The following is an 8387-nucleotide window of genomic DNA, read 5'->3' as shown; positions in this document are numbered from 1 at the left end:
TGGCTATGATTCGTGAGTTTGACCTTATCACTACAGTTCGACATTTGTGAGGTGAGTTTTCCTCACTATACTCAAGGGTCTAAGGCACCAAGGCCGACCCTTTTGGATTGTTATCCCGATATGTTATGCTAGTATGATATGTTAGATCAGTATTCTGGTAGATAGGATGTTATTATGTTGTTATGATCTGTTGGATCAGTATCCTGGTAGATAGGATGATGTTATGCTAGTATGATCTGTTAGATCGGTATCGTGGTAGATAGGATGCGATTATGCTATTATGATCTGTTAGATCGGTTTGTCTGTCTATAGACTATTATGTAATTATATGATATATGTGCACATGTTTGATTGGTGGTTAAGGCTTATATGCTTTGTGCGAGAGCCAACAGACCTGGGCATTCCAACCTGATGGTTGTGGGTCGTGAGTATTCCATCCCGAGGATGATTAGACTCTTAGTATGTGGGCATTCCAACATGATGGTTGTGGGTCAAGGGTATTCCATCCCAAGGATGACTGGACCCATAGTTTGTTGGCATTCCAACCCGATGGTTGAGGGCCTGGGGTATTCCAACCTGATGGTTGATTAGACCCATAGTATGATATTTGTGATTATGTGTATATTGTTGTATGTATGGGTATTTTAGGGGAACTCACTAAGCTTCAGGCTTACAGTTTCAGTTTTGGTTTCAGGTACTTCGGATGATCGCTGGAAGGCGAAGGCGTGATCGTACAACTCCTCACATTTTATGATTTTGATTTCTAGGATACTCTGACATGAATCTATTTTGAAAACACTTTGTAATAATTAATGGATTTAATTGGTTGATAAAGTTTTAAATTGACTTGATTTTTATGGGTGTTACATAATATCATGGGCGTATTTACTGTGTTGCACCGGGTAACATGGGCTACCTCTCAAATTTTTCCATCAAATGTAAATTTGGTGAAAATTCGTGAAAATATGTCACAAATCTACCGTCAAATGTAAATTTGGTGAAAATTACTTAAAATATGTCACAAATCTATCACGAATCCGTTGATAATTCATCACAAAGTCTGGTAATTGTGAATTAAGTGTAACTTCGTGGGTTTATTAACGATTTTGTGATGGAAACTGTCTTCAGAAATGAGTTTTTTCTAACAGTGCAACCCTTCTTATTTATAAGGGTTTTAGAGTTTATTTAGGACACTTTGTAGGGCTATTATATAAAGTAATCTAGATGTCTTATTTATTAATTCTAGCGTCTTTTTCCTCTCGTCTCCTTGGAGATCTATCAACAATCTAATCTCTTAATAAGAGTGTCATTTCATAGTGGTTTTCCCCGATTTAGGTTTTCCACTTTATATCGTGTTGTTCGTGTGGTTGTTCTATCGTGATTTTCCACAGTAATAGTTGATCTATTTATACCAAGTGGTATCAGTGTGTTTAAATATCCAAATTTTGTATGTGATCGACATTGGCCGTTTCAAGTTGATCGTGTTTCCTTGGTCGTTATGAGTTGATCGTTTTTTCTTGGCCGTTTTCTTTTAGAGCCATGCTACCTACATTCTTGGTTCTTTCTTGGTCGTATCCACCTACCCTTTGATCAATTTTCTTAAAAGCCATCAAAGATCTGAATCACACGTACGAGATTGTTCTTCCATTGGTGATCAATTTTTCTTGAACCCCGGTTCTTTCTCAACTGATCTTCGTTGGATGTTCGACTTTTACAAAAATTCATCAACGAGTGTTTTTTTTCCTAGTCGCTTTAATTCACACCAATTTAATTTCATAGGCGTTTAAAATATCAAAACACAGATGTGCTGTTTCTTGAAACCTTATACGACTATCTCATCTATATATGCGCTTTTATTTTTAGGCTTATATCAAAGTTTTTTAGTTTTTTTTGAAGTATATTTACTGATATTTTTCGTATCCCTATATTATCCATTGTTCAGATCTTTTTTTATCCATATATCGTCACCGTTTAATCGAGTTTTTTTTTCCCAAACTTCATACAAAGCCACAATCGATTTTAATGGTCCTTGTATTAGCCACTTTATTCAATTTTCTTAAATCCATACAATAGCTTAAATATCGATTTTCCCTAACCTTAATATACTTCATTTATAAATTGATTTTCCATTAACCTTTTTTAGAGTTTATTTAAAATCGTTTTTTATGGCCACCTCTCCGATTTTGGATCATGATTCAAGACTTTCCTTTTGGCAAGTGAAGATGATAAATTATATGACTTAAGTTATGGATGGAGGTAATTAGGATTATGAATTGGATTCTTTTTGGTGGACTATTATCTTTTGTGCGACTTTAGAGATTTTCAACCTTTGGAATGCAAGATTCTCTTGTTCATTCGTTGAAGAAAATTTATTCAAAGATAGTTTGGTGTTTTCAAGACTTTAATACCCCAAGGTATTTTTCAAGAAATTAATATCGTAAGGTATTTTCAAGACTTTAGTACCACAAGGAATTTACAAGAAGTTAATATCGTTAGATATTTGCAAGCATTTAATATCGTAAGATACTTTCGGGATTTTAATGTCATGGGGTAGTTTTCAAGCATTGTAATACCAAAAGGTATTTTGGTTGAAAGAAGTTTATGACGTATGTCATTCGGTTTGAAGATTTTACTTCTTTATTATTTCATTTCTAATTTGGATAAAGCCTCATTTTAGCAAGGTGCCAATTTTAATTAATGAGTGTATTCAAAGGCATGTTATTGTTTTGACATGAAGGCCATTTTGGCACAAGCGGTTTAGCACTGTTACAACAGTCTTTGATGCGTTTATAATACATTAAAGGTATTTTTGAGGCACTTATGTAGAGTTTGAAGGTTCGTATCCATTGACATTTTTTTATTTGATTTATTACTATTTTTCTATCTATGCCGTATTAGTCCTTAGAGACTTTGGCACTTCTTATTTTTTGACTTAAGACTTCTAAAGTTTGAAGATTCTTTTGATGAAGATCGGTTTCTTCTCAAATGGGAATTTGTTGATTATGTTCCAAAACCCTTTTATTATTTATTTTATATCATGTACAAGGTATTATTTAATTATAACACCTCATATTTATTTACGAATGTTTCCTATTTATAAGGTTTTTAGAGTTTGTTTATGACTCTTTATAAAACAATTATATAAAGTCATCTAGATGTCTTATTTATTAATTCCAACATATTTTTCCTCTCATCTCCTTGGAGATCTATCAGCAATGTAATGTCTTAATAAGAGTGTCGTTCCATAGCGGTTTTTCCCGATTTGGGTTTTCCATTTTATATTGTGGTGTTCATGTGGTTGTTCTATTGTGATTTTCCGCATTAATAGTTGACCTATTTATAACAACGTGTAAGGACCTCTCAACTTGTGCATCATTATCGCAATACCAAGACCTAAGAACTCAACATGTAGCTCACCAACTTGCTTGGTCAATTAGAAGTTGAGAAAAAGGCAAGTGAAGAACTTAACATGATAAGGAAAGCTAGGTAAAAGAGTATTTGGGGGGACATGCTCCTATAGAGAATCTAGGAGTAGAAGAGCTAGATAAATTGAAGGTGGTGATGTTGGAGTAGTGAGTGCATGCAAGATCTCTCTTTACTCCATGCATGAAGAAAAGTGAGTTTTGGACATCTTATGATCTAGGGCTTTAGATCTTGCATGTTGGGAGCTTCTTAATGGATAAGGTTGGAAATTTTATCCATTTAGACATTATAAGGAATCAGATCTGAAAGTAAGAAGACTAGACTTAATGAATTAAATATTCTTGGAGGTGTCGGAACACGAAAATCACGAGGCGGTGGTTTAAGGGCCACAGTATGGTTCCTGAGTTTCTGATGTGCATCTATTAGTGAGAATAGCCAACTGATTTGTCCTTGTGCCACCACAACACAGTCAAAGGGATTGGCTATGGCGTGGTAGTCAGTGCTGGTTAACCTTTGACTTTTTGACCAGTTTGACTTTTGGTCAAACTTGGTAGAATTGAATATTTGATTAAGGACTGGTCTTGATTTGGTATTAGGTAGCTTGTATTAGCTTATCTATTGTTGAGATTGTTGTTAAGCTTTTTTTGTTTAGGTGAGTTATCTCACTAAACTACATATTGTAGTATGTGTCCTAGTGTACTAGGATGTGCTTAGACTATGATATGTTGTTAGGAAGGTAGACTTGTAGACTGTTATTTGTAATGTTGATGTGTATATGTCGGCATATTTGTGATGGGCTGAGGCGTCTAGCTCTGTACGAATAGCCAAGATATGGGCGAACCAGCTTTATGTTGAGGGCTATGGGGTGAGTTGATGACAAAACCAACAAGGAGTGTTGTGAGTCTAGACCTTCACAAGGGTCGAGTTGATGGCAAGAACAACTAAAGTGTTGTAAGCCTAGATACGCATTGGGTTGGTATGGGCCCATTGCATGTATGCTTGTATGTATATTGTTGTATGTGGTATTTTTGGGAACACGCTAACCTTTGGCTTATAGTTGTGGATGAAATGTTTTTCAGCTACTTTATCAGTTTGTGGGGATACGAAAGCGTGAATGTACACACATACACATCACGAGTTTTATGATTCAAGATCTCGCGTTGCTTTGCCTTATAACTCTGATTTTGAATTATGGTTTATGAATAAATGGTTTTGCCTTGGATTTGTTTTTATGAAAGTGGATGTTTATTCTATTTTTAAAATGAACATTTTATTCTGAAAAATCGGGACGTTATAGCAAAACATATGAAACTTTTTACCAAGACATTTTCTTTTATCGGTATTATATGAGAAATAGTAAAACATATATAGTATAGAATAATCCACCAAAATATTATTTGCATTTTATAACTTCAATCGTAATATGGACAAAAATACAAAAGTTGACTATGAAAACTTATAAATCTTCAATCCTAAATTTAAATATATGAAATGTACAATTGTAAAATGTCTAACCTTCAAAAGTAAATATTTAATCATGAATTATTTAATATTTGAAAATGTTTAAATTTTCGAAAAATTAACTTGATTCATTGAAAAGTTGCATATTTTTTCATTAATATTTTATAAATGTTAATGTGAATATACGAACATATTCATTTCGTAAATCACTCGATATCTTCATGTACTATTTATTTTCTTCAATTGTTTTTTTAAAAATGAATTTTCAAAAAAAACAACTTATTTAAATAAATAAGGACTTTCATTTATTTATCTAAGTACTACCAATTATTATTTACCCACTAGACTGCTTAACCAACTATAGAAAATAGCCACCGGCCTCTCCACGTAATTCAGGCGCTCATCAACCTGAATGTCATCTCGTGGAATCACTGTTGAATCGTCGACTATACATTTTCAGATCTGGGAAACGTGAAAGTTGTTATAAATCTGGCGAAGTTCCTCAGGAAAATCCAATCGATAGGTCACCCTGCCTAACCTAGCCACCACTCGGAATGGTCCAATAAATCAGGGTCCCAACTTGCTCCTCTTCATGAAGCTTATAACACCCTTCCAGGGTGATACCCTCAGTAAAACCATATCCCTGACCTAGAACTCTATCTTATATCGTCGCTGGTCGGCATAGCTCTTCTGTCGGCTCTACGCTATCTATAATATCTGCATGATCTGTTGAATAATATGTAGTCTGAAGGACCACTTCGGTCCTACCCATGATCCTGTAGCCAACCTCTCCCCAATAAACTGGTGTACGACACTTCCTTCCATATAGAAGCTCGAAAGGCGGTGCACCAATACTAAAGTGATAGTTGTTGTTGTAAGAAAACTTGACTATGGGAAGGTAGGAGTCCCAACTCCCATTGAAATCGATGACGCATACCCTCAACATATCCTCGAGCGTCTGAATGGTCCGCTCACTTTGCCTATCCGTCTGAGGATGATAGGCGGTGCTAAAATGCAGTCTCATGCCCAACTCCTCATTAAACTTCTGCCAAAATCGAGAAGTAAAACGTACATAACGGTCGGAGACAATAGAAACCAGCACCCCGTGGCGAGCAAGGATCTCGGGCACATACACGAGGCAGCGCATGTTCCTTGACATGGTCAAGGATTATCATTGTGAAATTACCCATCATCCGGGAAAGGAAAATGTTGTCGCCGATGCTTTGATCCGCAAGGCAGCTAGTATTCCTACTCGAGAGCACTTTTTGCCCTCAAACTCTTATGATCCGTGTAGATGGTACATCGGACCCCATAGACATAATGTTCCCAAATATTGAGGGCAAAAACCACTGCCTCCAACTCCAAATCGTGAGTCAAATACCTAACCTTATGTGGCCTCAACTATCTGGATGGATAAGCAATTACTCTACCCCTCTGCATAAGAACTACCCCCAAACCTATGATCGAAGCATCATAAAATACCACAAAATCTTCAACACCCTCAGGGAGGTTCAATATTTGGGCCTCACATAACTTCCTCCTCGGAATCTCAAATAAATCCTGATGCTCAGGCCTCCAATGGAAATCCAGACCCTTCTTCGTCAGGCGGATCAGAGGAACAGCAATTTAAATGAATCTTCGATAATAACAGCCAATCCCTGAAACTGCTAATCTTAGGCGGGCACTTCGGAACCTCCCACTGCATTACTGCCTCAATAGTGGCCGGATCGATCAAATTTTTTCTGATTAACGATATGTAGTAGAAACTAGACCTCCCATAACCAGAACACACACTTGGAGAATTTGGTATAAAGCCTTATTCGCCTCAATACACCCAGTACCTCCCTCAGATACTCCTCATGCTGCTCCCTGGTCTTGGAGTAAACCAGGATATCATCAATGAAAACAATAACTAACTGATCTAGCATCGGTCAGCATACCATATTCATCAGATCCATGAACCATGTCGGTGTGTTGGTGACCCCAAATGGCATAACCACGAACTCATAATGACCATAACGAGTATGAAACACTGTCTTCTCCACATCCTCCTCCGTGACTCTCATCTGGTGATAACCCGACCTCTTATCGATCTTGGAGAACCAAGATGCACCCTGAAACTGAATGAAGAGGCCATCAATCCTAGGGAGTGGGTAACAGTTCTTCACTATCAACTTGTCCAACTCCCGATAGTCTATGCACATATGATGGCACTCATCCTTCTTCTTCACAAACATAATCGGTGCTCCTCAGGGTGAACTGCTCGGTCAGATAAACCGCTTGCCCAGTAGCTCCTAAAGCTAAGAAGATAACTCCTGCACCTTTGGCAGTGCAAGGCGATACGACGCCTTAGCAATCGGGGCCGCATCGGGGATTAAATCATTCTTGAGCTCTGCCTGCCTCAAGGAAGGTACACCAAGCAAATCCTCTAAGAATACATCTGGAAACTCCCTAACCACTGGCACATCTAAAACTGAAGCTCTCCCCTCATCCCAAGTGTCAATCACATATGCGAGATAACCCAGTTACATATGTTAAAGATGATGGGTTTTAGGCATAAGAACAATCCTATGTGCTCATACAAACCCTAATGCTTGGATCTAGGTTTCTCTATTGTACATGCTTTGAATCCAAGACTAATAAACTTAGATCTAACATATTATAAACTGAATTAGGGTTTATAGAATTACCTTTGATTGTTATATAGCAATAACAATCAATTCCTTGCTGGGATTGGCCTTAGAAAGCTTAGTGCCTCAAGTGCTGCACCTCTAATGGAGTCACAAATACCTTATGCAACTTGGATGAAGAGGAGAAGAAATGAGGCTGCCCAAAAACGACTAGAAACCCTAGAGAATCAGATCCACCCGTTTTTGGGGCCTAAGGGGTCCTTTATATACTTGTGTGGGCTGCTAGGGTTTCAGTCAAAACCCTAATGGACAGCTTAAACTCTAAGCAGCCCATGGAACCTTCTGGATAAAGACCATGGACGAAAATATGATGGGCTTCCATCATAATTTTGTTCACCCCTTATTCCTTTAGCATTCCTTAGCCCAATAACTCAATTATCCAATAATTGCAGTCCAGTCCCCTAAATTTAATTAATCTCTTTTAGCCACAAAAATTAATTATCAATTAATTCTTGACTAATATTAATTAAACAATATGATTTCTCCTTTAATATATTATTCTCATAATATATTAATAAATCACACTTAAACCTCTCTCTCCTTAATTCATCCTACATATTGCTATGGTGAAGGCAACCCAAAAGGACCATGCTTATAATCGGGTCAAGTACATACCAAAATAGTTATGGACTTAGACACTAATCCAACAGTCTCCCAGTTGGATAAGTCTAATAACTATTTTCCGTATGACTTTAGAACCTAATTAGCAATCGTAGCTTTCAAAAGCTGATGTCAACTCTGATCTTATCAGATAGCGTGTCCTCTAGATAAGGGATTATTTATTCCTCCATTCTCAAGATATCGTATAGACAA

This window comes from Lactuca sativa, chromosome 2 (assembly GCF_002870075.4).
Source record: "Lactuca sativa cultivar Salinas chromosome 2, Lsat_Salinas_v11, whole genome shotgun sequence".
In the NCBI taxonomy this organism is placed as follows: Eukaryota; Viridiplantae; Streptophyta; class Magnoliopsida; order Asterales; family Asteraceae; genus Lactuca; species Lactuca sativa.
This window is presented reverse-complemented; position numbering follows the sequence as displayed.